At 43.7% G+C, this 21,002-nt stretch overlaps 2 long non-coding RNA genes across 2 annotated transcripts; one reads left to right on the top strand and one right to left on the bottom strand.

The window, feature by feature from the left end:
* Nucleotides 1-3,409: 3,409 nt before the first annotated feature.
* Nucleotides 3,410-6,423, bottom strand: LOC118994228 (uncharacterized). Its single transcript, XR_005068012.1, has 3 exons — nucleotides 6,245-6,423; nucleotides 4,076-4,216; nucleotides 3,410-3,828 (listed from the first exon to the last, which is right to left on the bottom strand). It is a non-coding gene; the product is annotated as an uncharacterized LOC118994228 (long non-coding RNA).
* A 54-nt stretch (nucleotides 6,424-6,477) lies between these two features.
* Nucleotides 6,478-16,501, top strand: LOC118994227 (uncharacterized). Its single transcript, XR_005068011.1, has 4 exons — nucleotides 6,478-6,602; nucleotides 7,840-8,038; nucleotides 15,092-15,215; nucleotides 16,367-16,501. It is a non-coding gene; the product is annotated as an uncharacterized LOC118994227 (long non-coding RNA).
* The last annotated feature ends 4,501 nt before the right edge of the window (nucleotides 16,502-21,002 follow it).

Here is a 21,002-nt window from a genome sequence, read left to right as displayed (position 1 = left end):
ATCCGACCCACTGACATCTTAGGTTTTTTGACTGCAGAATGGTAGTAGCAGCCAGTTGCTATAACCCCAGACACTAACAGTGCACCATTATGAAGAGCTTGTGTGTGCTTGCCAATGTTCTAAGGGCCTTACATACATATATTAACTCTGTAATTAGCAGAAATCCTACCTAAGATACACGTTATTAGGATTATCATCCTCCTTAAAGATGAGAATACCGAGGCATGGGGAAGTTAAGAAACTTGCCCAAAATCACATACAGGTGCAGAGCCCAGACTTAAACTTGGACAGCCAGACTCTGGACCCCACGCTTCAGAGCATCACATTCACCTTCTCCTTCAGCCACAAAATGCTTTACAAACAGAACTTACTCTTCTCATTTGTGCCTGACATTTCCAGAGGACTGAATAAAATACCTAGGCCCCACTCATGACATGTTCGTGCTTTGCTGAGGAAAGGGCGGGGTCCATGACTGTGTCCACTGCATGCCGAGCGTTGAGCCTTACAGGATCATGGAAGATGAAGGAGCAGAGACTCGGGGAACTAGCGACTCTCCACAGTCGTGGAGCTCGTAAGCCAAAGAGACTCATCTGATCCCAAACTTCCCCGGGGCAGGGCTTCTTCGGCTTTAGAGAAGAAGCCGGGCAGCGTGGCAGTTAAGGGATAGGCCTCTAGAACCTGGGTTCAGAGTTCACATCTGCATTTCCTAGCTGTGTGACCTTGGGCAAATAACTGTACCTCTCTGGGCTTTGGTTTGCTCTTCTGGAAAGTGGAGATAACAATAGTAGCTACCTCATAAGGCGATAGCGAAGTGCACAGGGTTATGCAGGTAATGAAAGCAACGAGTCTTGGCCTGGAAGTACAGTATTTGATTCAAGGTTTGCTTTATTTAGAGAAGGCATGATGAGGGCTATTGCCAGAAACCAGAAAGAGTGGTGGAGTGTTTGTTCGGGGAAGATTCTAGCAGGAAGCAAGCAGTAGAGTCAGATCAGTGAGAGGGTGGGCTGAGGGCCAAGGAGGGGCAGACACGGCTGGACAGGCTGTTAGCTTGGGCCCAACAGTTGGGTGGCAGGTGGCTCTCCTTCTGGGGCTGGTGCTCGGCGTTCAGAGGATCTGGTAGGAAGCTCAACCGGGCAGCTGTGAAAGGGTCTGGGGAGGAGGACTGCGCACCGGGGCGTGGAGGCACAGCCACTGGCTAGAGATTCGGGGGCAGAACTTTACTTTCTAAGTGGCTGGAGTCGGCGAAGACAGGAAACGGGTAGTAAGAGAGCCATCAGAAGCGGGGTTCAGCCCTGGCTGGTGTGGCTCAGTTGGCTGGAGCGTCATCCCATAAACCAAAAGGCTGTGGGATCAATTCCCGGTCAGGGCACACACCTAGGCTGCACATTCGTTCCCCAGTTGGGCACACGGGAGAGGCAACTGAGTGATGTTTTTCTGCGTCTTTCTCTCCCACCCCGTTCCCTCTCTCTTAAATCAGGAAGCATGTCCTCTGGTGAGGATAAAACAAGAACTGGGGTTCAGGTGACAGTGGGCTAGGTCAGGGTAGGGAGGGCCGGATCCAGATCCTGGCTTTAGGTGGATGGGCAGGACGTCAAAACAAGGGGAGGGGGAGTGCATGTTGTTGTTGAAGATGGTGGTGGTGATGATGTCATTTTGGCAGCCAGAGTCTGGGGTTTGGGGACAGGATTTCAATTCTTGGTGCAGGCATAACTGGACTGGGGTTCAATGATGCTTTATTGTTCCTGCCCCCACCCCCATAAATCTGCGGACCAATATTGCCGACATTTTGGTTTAGCCAAGGGAAGCCATTCACACAACCAAAAAGCTCATCGCTACCATCGCCATGACTTCATAAAAGAAAAGCCATTTTATCACCCAAAGTGAGGCAGACATAAATCTGAGGATAGACAGCCATTTAAATCAGAAACAAAAATTTGCTGTACAGAATGCTCACTGGCATTGTCTTTTTCTCGGTGTGCAGCTGGTGGAGGCAAAGCGTGTCCTGGAGCAGGGCGGATGGGTAGAGTTTAGGGTGCATTCACACTCAGCACTCCCCTGCCTGGGGTCGGAGCTACCTTGCGGTGCTTTGTTATAAGCAACATGGCAAGGGCTGTATGATCACACGCAACGTTGCTGGCGCTGGTCTGGAGCTTTTGTGCTGAACTAGCCATCCACACCTTCACAGCTGGCACCTCTGACGTCCTGTGCTGACACTTCAAGCCACTCATGTCTGGCCCAGCCTGCTCCCACTCCATTCCAGGGCCACCTGGGTCCTCTCCCACTTACAGCCCTCCTCTTGCCCTTTGGACCTGACACCTGAACTTGTTTCCTTCAGGCTGATCTTTTGCACTCCCTAAAGGCGTTGGCTGAAATCTGCCTTCTGCTCTTCCTGCTCCTGCCCATCCTGTGGACACCCTGCCCCCTCTTCACCCCTGGACCTCAGCCTTGGCCCTTGTCCTCGATTGCTGAGGACCTGACTAGAATGTAAGAGCCTAAACCAGCCACTGCACTGTGGACTCGGTGCTTTTCCCATCCACATTCTTCTGTTCTCCTGTGGTTGGCCTGGCACGACCCCGTGGGCGTGAGGGACAGAAGAAGACTGGGTGTCTAGTTTGTCCACAACCAGTAGAAACAAATAGCCCCCAGGGCAAGGAGCTAAATGGGTAAGTAACTCCTAAGTGTCTCTCGGGCTTGTCTGTAGGCTCTTCGAGTCAGAGACACAGCCTGATGACCTTTTACTGGATCTTTTATTTCCTACCCATCTCCAATTCCCCACCCCTTCTCAAAAACCAACTAATAAGGTCCATGCACAATACATTTCTTGCCTCAAATGTGATTCCTTCACTCAACACACATTCACTGCCCACTTGCCAAGAATGTGCTACTGTGACAGGCACTTTGAGAGATACTAAGACAGGTGAGGTTGGGACGCTGCCTTCAAGCAGCCCTCAGCACAACAGGGAGCGGGGCGCACCCGGGGGACTAGAAATGAAGTAGAAGATATAGAACGTTTCCAGCAAAGCCTGAAGGCTGGGCTGAACTCGTTTCATGTCCAAGGGCCTGGATGGTTTGGCCCCTGTGGGTTAGCCTGGCTCCTCGACACATCCCAGTCATCCTGGAACGCAGCTCTGAGCCGAGGGACAGTCGGCACGGCCACCACCTCGCTTTGTTTTCAGAGAGGCCTTTTCTCCTTCACTTTCCCATTTGTCTTGGTCAGTGGGGACTCGTTCTCCCCGGCCTTCCTCCCACAGTCACCCCAAACAAGGCAAGACCTTTACTGAGAAACAGCGTCTCCTCCTCCCATTGCAAGATAAGGGTGCCCTCTGTGTGTTATTTTCATTAATTCATTGACGCTTGCTTTTGTATTGCATTTTATTGGCCTTGTACTTACTTGGTTGAAGTCCGAAGGTTGTTTAAGCAACAGGCACAAGGAAAAGGGGAAAACAAATCAAACAAACACTAAATTCTCAAAAAAAAAAAAAAAAAGAATTTTCGACCAACCGATTTAGTACCAGGGATGAAGTTTCCAAGAAAAGTCCCTTGGGTAGGAGGATCTTTCTTCCATAACTTGCTTTTCTTCATTGCTAAATGACACAAGTTGGGGGAGGGCAGACTTCCTATGGGGGTCATCCCCTAGCAGTCCCGTGCTGTTTTCTTTTGCTGGCTTGCCAAGTATGGACGCTCCTCCCAGTGGCCTGCCTTCCGATCTGTGTGCAGCCTCCCAGGGCCAGTCTCTGCAGATTCCACAGGCTTTTGGTGGTAGAACGGTCACTGTCTTCCTGAAGGGTCACTGTCTTCCTGACTGGTAACTGTATGAAGGTGGGGCAGCTGGAAGGTCACAGGGAGGAATTCTGAATCAGAAGTCAGGAGACCTGGGTTCTAGTCTTGGTGGTGCCCCTACCTGTGCAAATGTCCTAACTTATCTGGGATTCTGTGTGCCTGAGTCAGAGAGTCTGCAAAGTTCAATGAGACTGTGAGTGCTTATTTTGTTTGAATTATTTAATTACACGTCAAATGCACGTTCACTGTATATATATGAAGATGGTACAGAAATATATCAGGACTGGTCTCTCACCTTCATCCACCATCACCTCCGGAAATAATCACTATTGTTTAGGTGGACACCCTTCCACATACTGTCGATGCCCAGGCAAAGATGTCACTGGGCGTGTTAGATTCCGCCTCGTTTCCACAGCTGCCATGACTTGCGTCATAACTATGGAATTCCCCGTCTTTAAGACAAGACTCTATCTTCTTACTGCATTTTATTCTTTTGGCACCAAGAAAGATTTTCCTTTTTTAAAAAATGTATCTACTTTTTCTAGAAAATTCCAGAGATAACGAAAAAGTGTGGAGCTAGCTTGTATAGGGCCAGGAGTGAATTATGCATCTCCAGCCCTGACCGGTATGGCTCCATTGGTAGGGCATCACCCTGCAAAGCCAAAGGTTGCTGGTTCAATTCTGGTCAGGGTGCATATGAGAGGCAATAGATGGATGTTCTCTTTCACATCGATGTCTCTCTCCATCTCTTTTTTCCCTCCCTCTCCCTCTCTCTAAAAATAAATAAACAAAATCTTTAAAATTTTGTATGTATCTCTATTCCGAACTCCTCATTCAGTGACATTACATTGGCGGCTTGAAACTGGCCAAAGTAGGAGTATTTATACCACAGAAACTGGCGAATGCTGCAGATCACCCCCCGCCCCCAACCCATCCAGTTTACCAGTGCATCACTGGGCCTGGTGAAGGACTTGCTTTAACGACTCAAGACAGTCGGTCAGCCAAGTAGCACTGCATATAGTTCAATGGGCCCTGTGGAGGCAAGCAAACTGGATTTGTAGGCTATGGCTTTTCCGGCAAAAGATAACAGAATGCTGGGCAAGATCATGGAAGTAGATGCTGGCAAAGAATAGGGACGTACAGCTCCTCTAGCCTGCTGCCCTGAAGCAAACACTTCATGCATGTTCAGGCCTCTGTGGAAGATCGTTAGGATAATGGCCCCAGTGAATCACAGCTCCTTGTGTCCACACCCCTTGCAATGTGATGTTGCTCCTCCTCCACTGAGGGAGGTCAAGTCTGTTTTGCTATCTCCTTGACTCTGGACTGGCCTCATGAAATTTTTTTTTTTTATCAACCAACAGGATGTTGCAGAAATATCATTGTGCAAATTCTGGAGTCTGTGCCTAAAGGAGTCTTCCAGCTCCTACCATCAACCTCCATAACCTTGAGAGAATCATTTCTTGATGAAATTCAGTGAGTCTATGGGGGATGAGAGGTCACTTGGAAAACTGAAAACCAGGACCAATGGCCAAACATGGGGGTGAGGTCACGCAGGACCTTCCAGCCCAAATCAGATGCCTGTAGCTGCATGAACGATTGCAGGTGGGACGAACAGAGCCACCCACAGAGCCAACCCACAGCACAGTGAGAAACAGTAAGTCCTGTGATCTGTTACACAGCAACAGCTGACTGAGACGACCTCGGACTCTAGAGAATATGACAGGACCCTGAGAGCTGGCTGCTAGAGTTGGTGAGTGGTCAGGATTTACCTAAGATGGTATTCCTCCCAGGGGCTCATGTACCTTCAAAGGAATCAAGTTCTAACAGTGGGATTGCAGGCCCTTATCAAGGACACACTTATGACCAGGGACACTCCTGCCCACTCTTCAGAAGCCCCATTGTGGCTGCTTCCTTCGTCAGCTTCCGGCTCACCTGTTAAAAGTCTGCCTTTCCCAGATGAGGCAGGCACGGGAGAGATCTTACTCAGAGGAGCCCAGCTGGTTGACAACGCAGAGGCACATCCAACCTTGTTCTGTAGCTAAACAAAATGATCCTGAACTCCAAAACAGTACTAGAGGGAAAAATAAACAGGGATTCCCGAGATGACAACACGTTGGGTCATATGGTGGCCATGGGGTGTGTGTCTCCCTTTTCTACTACTCTGGCTCAGCTTTGTACATCTGGGGACAGGGCCAGGAAAAGGGGGTCCACGGAGCACTTGTCCCTTCCAAATCCCTCCTCGCTTCCTTCCCAACCAAAAGCATATTGTCTGGCACTTAGAGACTTTGCTCCCAGTCTCCATACGGAAGGAAAGCAGGGAAGCACAGAGGGAAAAAGGAAGGGAGTGCAGAAAGATTGCCTAACAACTTTCCCAGATTCCCCCTTACCTACAGAGCAAAGTTCAAATCCTATTTTGGGATGCAGAGCTCTGCCCAGCTGGGCTCACCCACAGCTGTAGTCTTACCTTTGCCTCTCTGTGTCTGACTTCACAACCATCAGGCTTCTGCAGGCCCTGAGCCTGGAATGTCCTTTCCCCCTGCTGCCTTCAAGGCCTGCTTCTGCTCTGCGATGCCTTCCCCACCTCCCAGGTGAAAACAGCCTCATCCTGCCTCAACATGCCCCAACATGCCCCATCATGCCTCAGTGGCCTTATCTAATCGGTTTGGTAATACAGCAGGATCATTTATTTATTCATTCATTCAACAAGTGCTCACTGAGCACCTGTGTGAGCCAGGTTCTGTGCTGGATTCCGGGGATAGCTGCAGTAAACATAATAAACACAGATCCTTCCCGTTTGGACCTCCCAGCCTCCCAGACAGCCGGTGAGTTAATACCTACATTGGAGTCCTGGGGATAAAGAACAGGGGTTCACTCTGCTAGTGGGGGTCTGGGCAGCTTTCCCCAGAAAAGTGAAATAACAGCTGAAAGGTAGTAGAGGTCAGTGAGGTTAAAAGGGTGCGGTGAGAGGCCCCAGGCAAAGTGGGAGGCAGCCTGGGGAATTTGAGGAAGTAAAAGAGGGTGAGGAAGTTGCGTAAGCTCCGGTTGCGGTGGCAGGAGAGGCGAGCAGGAACCCAGTCCTCTGGAGCCTGGCAGATGGCAGTGGGGGTTTTGGTCTCCCTCCTAAGAGAAACGGGAGACACTGATGGATCTACCCTGGTGGGGCAGGGTCACAGGAATATATCTGATTTGCTTCTATGAAGGTTCACCCCTCAGCGGTGAGGTTTTACAAAGGGTGGGTTCACAGTGGGGACAGAAGTGAAAGCAGAAAAGCTAGTAGAAGCCTGGCACAGCGGTCCAGGGAAGAGGTGTCCATGGCCTGGACCACAGTGGATGGGCTAAGTCCACGGGTGGGAGATCAGACTGAGGGACTCAGTGGCAGGCTGGAAATCAGTGAGCAAGAGGGGGTATCCAAGATGGCTCCCCTGTTGCTGGCTTGGGAAGTGTCTGTTGCTCCCATTAGCCTGGGGCTTATCAGTCTTATAACCCACTGCAACCAGCACAGCATCTTACAAAGGGCTTGTGAAGGGGCAATCCAGATGCTGGCAACAAAAGGGCAAACTCTGTTAGGGAGTCTGTTAGGTGTTGACTGAAAGCTGTTTAACTGGACCATTTACAGAATTCCTATAAGAAACAGGTATTTCAAAATGCACAAACGTCAGACCTCTGCCAGACTGATTAATAAATGCTTTTGGAATGTGGGCAAAATACATGGGGTGTGAGCATTCTTTTCTCAGTATTGCCAGAGAGTAGCTTGCTCTAGAGGAAGCTTCTGGAAACACTGTATAAACAAAGAAGTGGACCCCAAATAGAAAGATAATTCAAATATGTAAATTATATGTTATATAGTAAATATTAAAATATAGTTAATATATTATCATTTTAAAATTTTTTATTTACTTATTTTTAGAGCGAGGGGAAGGAGGGAGAAAGAGAGGGAGAGACATTCATGTGAGAGACACTGACCAGTTGCCTCTCTTACGCGCCCCAACGGGGTACTGAACCCACAACCCACACACCTGCCCTGACCTAGAATCAAACCAGTGAGCTTTTGCTTTGCAGGAAGATGCCCAACCAACTGAGCCACACCAGTCAAGGCTTAATATATTATCTTTAATTGCAAAAGTAACTTCTCACTATGAAAAATTCAAGCAATATATAAAGAATGGAGTAAAAATGAAATGGCTTTTCACCTGCCCTCAAAGCTACCCCTCACCAAATGTAATCCCTTTTCCTGTGCACCAAAATACTTTTGATAGAGGTGAGATTGTTCCATATTTTTCTGCGGTTTGCTTTTCTTCCCAGGTACCATAGTCATAAGAGAAAGCATGATGTAGGGTCCTGGTCAAGCACAGACTAGGGAGGCAGCCTATTGGTGTTCAAGTCCCAGCTCTGCCACTTACCAGCTGGGTGATCTCAGATGAATGACGTAGCCTGCTGTGCCTCAGTTCCCTCATCTGTGACACAGCTGAACTTACCGTATCTTCTTCCTAGGGTTTCCGTGAGGATTAAATAGGTGTAAGGCATGGAGAACAACCTCTGGTACAGATAATCTTCCCTTATCAGCATGACTCCATCTCACCAGCAATGTCAAAGTACAAGATGTATTAAAATTACGCAACTTTACTGATGGACATTTAAGTTGCTACCATTTCCTTTGTGATTCTAAACTGCAAGTCTTTAGAATATCCTGAAATATAGATCTTTCTGCACACGCATGAGCATTTCTGCTCTCACTACAAAATGGCACTGATTTTCACCTCCACCCATATTCAACAAATTGGAAATTCCGTTAGAGAGCTTTGCTCAACACTAACAACTAGCAATTTTTAGGAAGTTCTATCAAATCGGTGGACAATATAAAATATCTCATTGTTTTCATTTTTCCCATGTTAGTAGTCAGATAATCATTTTATGTGTTTATTACAAAGCTGTACTTTTTTTCCCTCAGTGAATTGATCCCATTTTACTATTGGTCAATTTCCACTGGGTTTATGTATAGTTCAGTGTTGATTCGTAGAAGTTCTTCACAACACTATGAATACTAGCCTTTTGCTCAAGCAATTTCTCTCAGTTGGCCCTGTATCTTTTAATATGTTTATGGTTTCTTGAGTTGTACAAAGATATGTTTATCTGGTCATCCGTTACCAGATAAATCAGTTTATCTGTAGTCCATCTGTTAATCGTTTGTTTATAGCTTTTAGGATTGGGGCCTTTTCTAGTAGGGCTTGCCCAATTCAAAATTTAAAAAATTATTTTTATATTTATCTCCGATTGATTTATAGGCTTTAAAAACGTCTGGACCTGTAAGTCACCGGGAATTTTTGTGCATGTCGTGATATAACTTCTTCCCCCTAAATCTGGTAGCCGGTTGTCCCTGTACCATCTCCCCGCACAAACTGTATTGCTGTTATCATTATAAACTAAGTTCTTATTTATTCAGAATACACTTCAGGACTCTGTTCCGTTTCCTCACCCACTGAGTTATTCCCACGGCAATATGACAGTTTTTATTATTATATCTTTGATATTTTTGTTGTATGTCTTGACATATAAAAGGAAGCATTCCTCTCAGGATTCTTTCAAAATGTTCTTGGCTATTCTCATATGTTTACTCTTCCAGATGAGATTTTGAATCAGCAAATCCATTAAAAGTCTTGCTGGAATGAAAGAGAATGAATATCTTTTTTTTTTAAAGATAATCTTCTTTTAAAGAGTAGTTATTTATTTATTTTTAGAGAGAGGGTAAGGGAGAGAGAAAGAAAGGGAGAGGAACATCAGTGTGCGGTTGCCTCTCACATGTCCCCTACTGGGGACCTGGCCTGCAACCCAGGCATGTGCCCTGACTGGGAATTGAACCAGCGACCCTTTGGTTTGTAAGCCCACACTCAATCCACCGAGCTATGCCAGCCAGGGCAGAATGAATATCTTTTTAATGCTGTTTTTTTCATCCACAATATAAGCTATTTCTCCATATAGTCTATATTTACATGTCCTTCAATAAAGTTTCATAGTTTTCTTCATAAGTTCTGTATATATATTTTAATATTTGTTCCTAAGTGCCTTGTAGTTTTTATTATTAGTGTAAATTATACCTTTTTTTACATTTCCTTATTAATGATGCTGTATAAGAAAGCTATTGATTGTTTACTTTCTAATGTATCACCTTGTTACACTCTTTCATCGGCTGCCATCGTTTTCAAGGGAGTGGTCTTGTACGGTCTGTATGGATAATCATGTCATCTATGAGTAATGCTGCTTTGTCTCTTCTCTTGTTGATGTACTTCTTTTATTTCCTCTTCTCCTGTTATTACAATGGCTGGGTACTCCAGGCTCATTTAATACTAGTAATGGTATCAACTCAAATAGTCTCAATCCTTAATTTTGAAGAAAATGCTTTACTTCCTTATTAAGTATAACATATGCTATAGGTGGCTGATGAAAACTTTATCAAGTTAAGGTTTTCTTTTTTAAATGTGATGTATTGATTATGCTGTTATAGTTGTCCCATTTTCTTCCCTGTGCTCAATCCACTGAGCTACATCAACCGGGGCTGGTGTAAGTTACTTTGTAAAAAATATGTTTTATTGATTATGCTACTACAGTTGTCCCATTTCCCCCCTTCACTCCCCTCCACCCTGCACACCCCCTTCCACCCACATTCCCCCACTTTAGTTCATGTCCATGGGTCGTACATATAAGTTCTTTGGCTTCTACATTTCCTATACTATTCTTGCCCTCCCCCTGTCTATTTTCTCCTCACCATCTATGCTACTTATTCTCTGTACCTTTCCCCCCTCCCCCTCCAACTCCCCTGTTGCTAACCCTCCATGTGATCTCCATTTCTGTGGTTCTGTTCCTGTTCTAGTTGTTTGCTTAGTTCGCTTTTGTTTTTGTTTTAGGTGTGGTTGTTAATAATTGTGAGTTTGCTGTCATTTTACTGTACATGTTTTTTATCTCCTTTTTCTTAGATAAATCCTTTAACGTTTCATATAATAAGGGCTTGGTGATGATGAACTCCTTTAACTTGACCTTGTCTGAGAAGCACTTTATCTGTCCTTCCATTCTAAATGAAAGCTTTGCTGGATAGAGCAATCTTGGATGGAGGTCCTTGCCTTTCATGAATTGGAATACTTCCTTCCAGCCCCTTCTTGCCTGCTAGGTCTCTTTTGAGAAATCAGCTGACAGTCTGATGGGAACTCCTTTGTAGGTAACTGTCTCCTTTTCTCTTGCTGCTTCTAGGATTCTCTCCTTCATTTTAATCTTGGCTAATGTAATGATGATGTGCCTTGGTGTGTTCCTCCTTGGGTCCAATTTCTTGGGGACTCTCTGAGCTTCCTGGACTTCCTGGAAGTCGATTTCCTTTGCCAGACTGGGGAAGTTCTCCTTTATTATTTGTTCAAATAAGTTTTCCACTCGTGGCTGTTTCTTTCCCCCTTCTGGTAGCCCTATAATTTGGATGTTGGAACATTTAAAGATGTCCTGGAGGCTCCTAAGCCTCTCCTCATTTTTTTGAATTCTGTTTCTTTATTTTTTTCTGATTGGATGTTTCTTTCTTCTGGTCCACACCGTTGATTTGAGTCCCAGTTTCCTTCCTGTCACTACTGGTTCCCTGTACATTTTCCTTTATTTCATTTAGCATAGCCTTCATTTTTTCATTTAATTTGTGACCAGATTCAACCAGTTCTGTGAGCATCTTGATCACTAGTATTTTGAACTGTACATCTGATAGGCTGGCTATCTCTTTGTCACTTAGTTGTATTTTTTTCTGGTGCTTTGATCTGTTCTTCTGTTTGAGTCTTTTTGTTGTTGTTATTGTTCTGGTCGCACCTGTTACATAGGGAGCAGAGCCTTAGGTGTTCACCAGGGCGGGGCAACCTACATGGCCAGGTTGTGATGCTGTATGTGGGGCAGGGGTCCGAGAGGGAACAATGGCGCTTGCTCGACTCTCTGCCAGATTTCAGTCACTTTCCCCACTTCCCCCAAGCAAAGTGGGCCCTTCTGGTGCTGATTCCTGGGCGGGTGGGTTTGTGTACATTGTAGGACCCTGTGGGTCTCTCCAATGAACTCTCCTGTGAGGCTGGGAGTCTCTCCTGGCACTTCAACCCCCACAGGTGTTTTCAATCGGTGTTTTGAGGCTTTATTTCCCCACTCTAGGACCCTGGGTTGCAAGGTCTGTCTTGCTCCCCAGTTTCACCTGGTTCATCTGCGAGCAAATGTGGGACAACCCTGTTCTGCCAGCCACCACCCCTCCACAATCTGCTGCCTTGCTGGGTCCACCAGCTGCTGCCTTGCGCACCTGGGGTCCACCAGCCACCGCTCGGAAGCCTCTCCACCCAGCCTCCCGACTCCGCCCCTCCTACTGGTCTGGATGAATGTGTCTACTTTAACTCCTTGGTTGTCAGACATCCACACAGTTCAATTTTCGGTAGTTTTTTTGTTTGTTTCTAAATCGTGGTTGTCCTTATTTCGGCTGTGCAAGGAGGCACAGTGTGTCTACCTATGCCTCCATCTTGGCCAGAAGTCCTAAGGTTTTCGTCTCAACTTCTCTTAAAAAGGTTTTTTTTTTTTCAATCATTACTAGGCATTGGCTTTTATCAAATGCTTTTTTTTTTCCCAAGGAGAGGAAGAGCAATTGAAGTGATTATTTTCCTCCTCTTTGGTGCGTTAGTGTAGTGAATTCTATTAACAAATAGTTTAATGTTGAATCGCCCTTGCATTATTTTTAATACATTGATTCAATGGGCTAATATTTCATTTAGGATTTTAAAGATCTGTGTTTATAAACAAATTTTGCCTTTGGAATTGATTTCGTTTTGTACTTGTTTTGGTGTGGTTCGAAGGGTGTCCACACTGCTGTCAGCTTTATGCCAGCGTCGCGGAATGAGTCTGTACGGTCTCACCCTGAAACCACCCTGACCTGGCTCCCTCTCTGTGACTGGGTGGCAAACTAACTTTTTTCCTGGCGTTGGTTGTCAATGTAGGTCTGCTACTCCGTCTTTTAAGTCAATTCAGATCATTTCTACTCTCCCTGAGAACTGTCAATTTAATCCAGATTGAATCCAGTTGTATTGATTATTTAATAACCAGTTTCTCGATAATCATGTACTCTTCTTATTGCTAAAATGATCCATTTGAATCCTTTTTCCTTAATCAGACTTCTAAATACTTCATCTGTTTTATTGGTGAATCATCAGCTTTTGATTTTGGATGTCTGATGTTTGTCATTCGATCCATTTCAGTTTTATCTTTATTAATACCTGTACTCTGCTTTGCTTGGGTCTTCTTTGCTTCTCTTTTTTATTGCATCCTGAGCTGAATACTTAAACAACTTAGCTTCAGTTTTTCTCGTTTTCTAATAAATGTGTTTAAGGTCATCAATACATCTCCAATTATCACTTTATCTTCACTCTATAAAAATTTGATAGATAGTGTCCACATTACTATTACTCTAAATTAATCTTTTGTTTCAGGTTTGATTTCCTACTTAACTACAAATTATATGACATTTCAGTTTTGATTCCCTCTTGAAAATAAGAGCTATTTCAAAAAGTACTTTAAAATTGAAAGCAAATACTTATGTGGGGGTTTTTTTGTTGGCTATATTTGTTGTTAACTTCTGGTGTTAATGTTCTTTGGACAGTTCGGATCATAAGACTTCTACTTTGGGGAATTTATGTAAATTTTCGTTGTGATACATTACACAGGCCATTTTAAACTATTCTGTGGATATTTGAAAAGAACATCTACCCTTAGAAAGTCCTGTGGAAACATAGACACCAATTACAGCCTATTGTCCAATCTCTAGTTTTTATCTAATTAATGTATTAACTTTCCTACAATTTAGTTCTTTCCTTCTGCTTGTTCCCTCCTCCATTCTGAACTTGGAGTTCCTATTTCGGTCACTGTCAAATCTCCTGGAGCTCATCTACCTGTCACTTAACATTTTTTATATGAGCATATTGAGAATAGGAGAACAATGATTTAACTTTAGAATCTGACTGCCAGTGAGTACGTAAAACTATCTGGTGATCAATTGTGTAACTACTGCCCAAATGATACATTTAAAAAAAATTCTGAGTCACTTTTATCCTCACCCAAGGACATGCTTATTGATTTTAAAGAGAAGGGAAGGGAGGGAGAAAGAGGGAGGGAAACGTCGATGTGAGAGAGAAACATGCCTCCCACAGGTGCCCCAGCTGGGGATCCCCAGGCGTGTGCGCCCTTTCAGTTTACAGAGTGAAGCCCAACCAAGTGAGCCACACCAGCCAGGGCCAAAATGATCAAATTTAACAGGTTGAAGGAAACCCAGTGTATATTGGGTAAAAGCACACTGGGATGGACATGATCAAATAGCAAAACGCTGGGTTTTATGAAACTTGAAAAAGCAGCTCAGCCAAATGCAGCTGGCCCTCCATATCAGCAGGCTTTGCATTCACAGATTTAACCAATAGTAGGTCAAAAGTATCTGAAACATAGCCCTGGCTGGCATAGCTCAGTGGATTGAGCACGGGCTGTGAACCAAAGGGTCATAGGTTCAATTCCCAGTCAGGGCACATGCCTGGGTTGTGGGCCAGGTCCCCACGGGGGGCCACGTGAGAGGCAAGCACACATTGATGTTTCTCTCTCTCTTTCTCTCTCCCTTCCCCTCTCCAAAAATAAATAAAATCTTTAAAAAAATAGATATTAAAAAAAGGCTGAAAAATAAAGTTACGTTGTCCCTGATGTGTACTGGATAGTTAGGCCTACCATGGTTGTCTGTACAAAACATGTACAGACTTTTTTCTTGTCATTATTCCCTAAACAATATAGTATAACTATTTACATTATATTAAGTATTAGAAATAATCTAGAGATTTTTTAAACTATACAGGAGGAGGGGCATAAGATATATGGAAATACTATGTTATTTTATATAAGAGACTTGAGCATTCCAGGATGATCTGTATCTAAGGAGGGTATGGGAACCAACCCTCCATGGACACCAAGGGAGGACCGTATTAAGACGCAGAACAGTAGAAGCTACTGCCTTGCTTACATAGACCTCTTAGAGAGACAGGACGTACACTAGTGCCATGCAGTTAAATATCTCAAACGGCAGCATATACTTCCATTCCAAAGTGAACAGCTCAGACAGTGGGTGCTACAGCAGTTCAGGGAATGGGGAGACGGGGGTTGCGGACCCAGGGTTGCCCGTGTAGCAACCTAGCCCCAACTGGCTTGAGCCAAAAAGGAACTTATTATTAGCGCTTGAGTATCTGATACCTGTTAGGCACCAGTTCAAGTTCTCTGACCTCACCTCCTCTTTTTCCAGCTGCCACTGCTGGGACCAGATCTGTGCGGGCTCCAGCTAGCTCCTCATGGGCACAATTATGCAGCTCCTCACCTCACACTGTGTCGCTTGCCTCCTGCCTTGGGATTCCCCAGGTGACACCGAGGTGCAGGACCTTACTTGTCTTCGAATACCCAACACCCAAACGTGTGGGAGAGTCAGCATCTCATGATATGAATCCTTGGACCAGTGGGAGACAGGAACCATTGGATTCTCCCAGGATGCAATTTAAGTGGCTTCTTGGAGAACTGGTCCATGGAATCAAACAATTATTCTTCACAGCAGCTGGCTCAGTAATGCAAAATTGGATTGATTCTCCCTCCTTTGCTGTTTTATTCCCTTCATCCCTTACTCCTGATTCCTGGGATTTCACTCACCATTATAGTGACACCACCAAAGCCCCTTGCTCAGGCTGTGCTCTTCTGAGGACCCAAGCTTAGACATTCTGTAGCCAAAAAGCTCAGGTAGAGGCGGGGCGGGATGTGGTTTCCCCCACGTTTTGGCTGGGTTAGCTGCATTCTCAATTCAACACAGGACACAGAATATAAACACATGGAGAGTTAGATAACCTAAGAATTAGATAACAATCTAAAATACCGAGGCATGAGATTTTGAGAGCCGTTCTATTTTAAAGCTTGATCAGATTTTATTTTATTTATTTACTTTTAGAGAGGGGAAGGAAGGGAAGCAAAGAGAGAGAGAAACAGCAATGTGCCAGAGATACATTGATGGGTTGTATACCCCCAACTGGGCACCTGGCCTGCCCCCCCGGTGTGTGCCCTGACTGGGAATCGAACCGGCCACCTCTTGGTTCACAGGCTGGTGCTCAATGCACTGAGCCGCATCAGCCAGGGCCTGAGAGCCATTTTGAAGATGAGAATGACAGGGTGGGTACACAATATGAGAGAAGAGAGTGTTAACAGTAGTTGTTTATGGTTTAAAGCAATTTCCCATATTTTATTATTTGAGTTAAATGACATTTCCATCAGATATGAGAAGCAAAGGCAGTGAAGGGGAGGGAAGAGGCAGGGAGAGGAGAGAAGAGGAGGAGGAGGGGATAAGAATGAAGAAAACATTAACATCTATGTAGGTTTTACAGTTCACAAAGCATTTCACAGGCATCGTCTCATTTGCTTCTCACACAGCTCAGAGGGTGATTAGTGCGTCTGTATGTTACATGGGTGCTGAGACCTAATGCAGCAAACCCAGCAGGACTCAAATGCAAATCCTCTAATATCAAGTTTATACTTTTTCTAGGCTCAACCACAGCTGAGATCGTGGGAGCCATGCTGGGTACACTCTTTGTCAACACAAAAATTTGTAAAGCCAAAAGGGAATGTTTCTAGTAGTTACCAGCAAACAGTGTGAAATGTGGCAGAAAGATCAAGGAGAAAAAGGCCTGAATAAAGATCATTACAACTATTTGTTTAGCCTATTTTTATTGCATTGAGTTTTAATTAAATGTAAATTTGAATATCCACTCGTGGCCAGCCATTACCGGAGAGCATGGGTTGACAACTTTTAGTCAGGCTGAATGTTAAAAGTTAAATAGATTGAAAATCAAGGTTCTAGGCATCAGAACCACAGGTTTAAAACAGCGGAACACATTCTGGAGTAGAGGTTTAGATCAGAATCATGTCCAGCCACACCTGGCGCACAACCTGTAAGATGCTCACATGAATTAAAGAGAAAAAATACAAAGACCTCTAGTAGGAATGTGGAGAAAGGGGTAGACAGAAAATTCATTGACAGAGTAATAGAAGGAGCTGATAAATATGTGAAAACATGTGCATTCTATGTATAATCAAAGAAATGCAAGTTAAAACAACAAAAGATGCCATTTTACTCATCAAATTAGCCAAGAATAGAAAAAAATATCTTAGTGGATGGACAATGTGGTTGGGCTGCAGTGAGGCCGTCAGGGCTATGCGCTGGGGGCTGTACAATCTTCCTGGAAGGTAGCTCCTCATTATGCATTTAGAGCTTTAAACAGAAACAAAAACCCTTCCTTTGACCAGGTGATTTCAGTGTAGATAGAGACGTAGATAAAGACATAAATGAAAATGTTTGTTAAATACTATTGTTTTTAATGCAGAAAAATTCTCAACAACCTACATTCCAAGCAATGATTTAATAAATGATTCTAAACCATCGAGTGCAGTCATTAAAAATGACCATTATGATAATGCTTAGTGTCGAGTGAAAATAAAAATAATGTAACGCTAAATGAACTGCAGGGTACAAACCTGCACATCCTGTGGAAACTCATTCAGAAAGAAATGGAGCAGTTGCTTGTCATGGTTATCACTGCATGGTGAGAGCAAAGATTATTGCTATTTCCTTCTTTATTTCTGTTTTCCAAATTTCCCACAGTGAGCATTTCCAGGTTTTATAATGAGTAAGAAGCCCTGATAGTTTAGATCAGAAAAAAGAATGTATTTTGTTTTCTTAAGAATCAAGTTCAGGTTTCCTTAAAAGATGTACATTGCGTTTTTGTGGGGAAGACATTTCAGCTGCAAGTCACATCCAGCAGTACTCAATGTGGTTTAAAAAGTCTAGACCTGGACAGTGACCACGGTTGGTTACAGCCCTTACCTCTGTGATTGCCTTGCCTTTTCTTATGGTTGTAAAGAAGGTTCCTGCTGCTACCGCCATAAGATCCACGTTAAGGCAGGGAAGAGGTAGAAGAAGTATTTCGGTGGTGATTTAAAAAAAACGATCCCAAATTCTTGGACATTGCTCCCTTGAGGGGTGGGGAGGGGGTCTATGTGCTTTCCTCTTAAACCTAGGCAGTTTTATGATTAGTCCGACCAGCAGAATTGGGCGGCTGCCTGCCCAGGGTTTTCTTAGAATGCTCACTCTCCAGAAACACCCTCTTGGGATGCCTCCTCTCAGAACCAGCTGCTGAGCCTCCAGAAGCCCAGGCCGCAGGGAGAGCCTGGATGCTCCAGGCCACAGTGCCAACTGAGCCCAGCCTTTGGGTCATCCTAGCCCGGGTGCTAGACAGGTCGCTAAAGAAGCCTCCGGACCCCTGCTGCCCAATTCAGAAGCCGCTGGCCACGTGTAGCTATTTAAATCCACATTTAATCAAAACTCAATAAAACAAACACTTCAGTTCCTCAGTCACACTGGCCACACGTCAAGTGCTCAATAGCCACGTGTGGCTAGTGGCTCTCATACCGGACAACACAGAGACAGCATGTTTTCATCATCGCAGAGCTTTCTACTAGACAAACTTCAGTGTTTGAGTCTTCCCAGCTCAAGCTCTAGATAGACAGTGTGGAACAGAGACAAGCCACCCACCCCACTAAGTTTTGGATAGTTTGTTGCAGAGCATATAGTACCTGGAACAAACTTGTTTGATATGGAAAGCAAAGCTTTCTCAGAAACCATCGGATCTGACTTCTGTTTATGTCTTACTGGCAGAATAGTGTCACAATGCCACCCCCAATGCAATGAAAACTGGGGAAATATGATCTAGCTTTTATAGGCTCTTGGGTCATGAAGACAAGGGGAAGGAAATGGGGCATCGGAAATGGGTGAGCTGGCAACAGTGTCTGCTACAGTTGGCATATATCCATATCTTTATATCTGTATTTCTGCATATCTACCTATATCTATTCTCTCTATACATATCTCTCCATATATATATATATATATATATATATATATATATATTCTTCAGAATTGCAGGATCATGTGTCTACTTTATAAAATAGAAATTTTATACATGCTGTAATTCTATTTTAGCCAGAAGAGCTGCATATAAGATCTGCACTCTATGCTTTAAATGTATGTATCATTACAATAGAACCCTTTCCATTCCCCTCAGCATAGTGTGCACTGGGTGGAATCTAGAATCCATATATTTAAAGCACTCTAATAACTCTCACTCACAGAGACCTTAATGTCCTTTGGACTTAGAATATTGTGAACTCTATCACTCCGGAATCTGCAACTGTAATCTCCGGCTGAGATCAAAGTCCCCATCCTTGGCTAATGAAAAGAAATGTCAAGATTTGGTTTGGATTTTTGTTCATTGAGATAATAGGGATTGACCAAATTATAACAAGGTTTTCTATCAGACCAAGCTGAGTTGCCTGTTCCAAAGAGAAATGGGTTTGTTTACTATATTCAGTTACCTTTCAATTGCAAAGTCTGCGTTCCTGTTTCTTTTGAAGACTCTATGGCCGTCCTTCACTAACCGGTAGGAGAAGCCACAAGAAACCACCCTGAGGTTTACTCAGTCATAGGTGTGGGTCTTCCTTTGAGAAATGCTTAGGAAAGAATTGGTTTCCTCGGATTTTGATAACTCAGGGATTAGTTTGCAAGTGTTCCTTATGAACAATATTTAAAATGCACATGCTGTGGTTCATGTCTAAAAGAAATGGATAATAAGAGTGACCAGAACAGCAATACATTTAGATGTTGCCTAATTTTCAAATAAAGGCAAAAAATTGACTCCCTCGAAAAAGAAATGAGTCTTAGCAAGTATACATTATGTGATTGTGATTCTCCTGTAAGCCTGACTCAGTTTGTAAGGAAAACAGAATGAGAATTAGCAAGTGTAGGACATATCTCTCAGAAATCAAGGTGGGGTGTGTTGGTCTATGTGAATGCGGTAATAATGCGGGACAACTTTAGGAACTGTAATTTCCAATGATACTGGAACTTATTCCTTTACCAAACAATCGTTATCTTCCGTGTAAGACGCTGCTCTAGGAATTGGGTGGAGCGCCAGGATATGAAAGGCGAGGGCTGAGGTTTCCAGTCACTATCACTGGCCCAGAAAGAGGACTATCTGTTGGTTGGGATACCACCTGGGGGCTGACATCAAATTCTTTTTTTTCTCCAAAAATCTAAATAATCATTTAGCAGTCCCACACCATTCCAAAGTAAATGTTAGAGAGTAAGAAGCCATAGGTGGGGTGGGGGGAGTCCTTTCAACTGCAAAACTTGGATAAAGGAAATTTTATACTTGGGCAATGTTATAAGGCTATGCATCTGGTTTCCCTTTTATTTGTAATCTCTATATGAAAAAGAACTCTATTACCTACATCAGAACATTGAGTTTTACATATGGATTTCTTCATTGAAAGAGATTATTTATTCCAACACTTTTTATAGATGAGAGAACTGAAAATGATAGAAAACAGGTGAAGTTCAGATGTCCCAAGACCTGCTCTTGAGTACTTTCTCCAGTAGGCCGTGGGGTCTCAACGTGTGCGTACATGTTTATATTTTTATTTGGTTTGAAACTCTCTCATAGCCTGGGGCTGAGCCCCAATAACTCATACATTTCTGACATCTGGATTTCTGATTTAAAAATTCTAATTACTGCCATTCATATTTAATCAGTACCCATCAGATGGCTTGCCCTTAGGTGTTAAACTTGGGATTATAGATCCCAAGGGGCATTCAAAAGAGAGAATTTTGCCTTCCTTTAGCGAAGTCTTGAAAGTTATACATAAGTTTGACAAGTGTCTATCTTCAGTTAGACATTTTCATGTCAGCAGAGCCTAATATGCTCCTCCAATTATAGTGATATATTTTCCAAATTACAAAGCAAGACACATGGCCCAACACATGGTCCTGAAATTCTGGATGTTTGGTACAGAAATATTTGCTTAATGGCAAGAGAAATGATGCTCTGGAGCACATGAAAAATCAAGCATTTCTCTTAGTAAGCTGTTCCCCCAAAATATCCTACCTAGTTTCTTGCAATTTCTGTGCTCAACTGATTATAAAATTAAAAGTACTTCAGTTTTTATACCAAATGGAATTAGTGTTCATTATAGATAATATCAGAAAATATAAATGGGCAAAATTAGAAAACAATGAACAACTAATATATTATAAAATTCTTTGATGCAAAGGAAGGGGCGTTTTAATT

This window comes from Sturnira hondurensis, unplaced genomic scaffold, assembly GCF_014824575.4.
Source record: "Sturnira hondurensis isolate 20B ecotype Veracruz unplaced genomic scaffold, ASM1482457v3 Scaffold0009182, whole genome shotgun sequence".
Classification (NCBI taxonomy): Eukaryota; Metazoa; Chordata; class Mammalia; order Chiroptera; family Phyllostomidae; genus Sturnira; species Sturnira hondurensis.
This window is presented reverse-complemented; position numbering and strand designations above follow the sequence as displayed.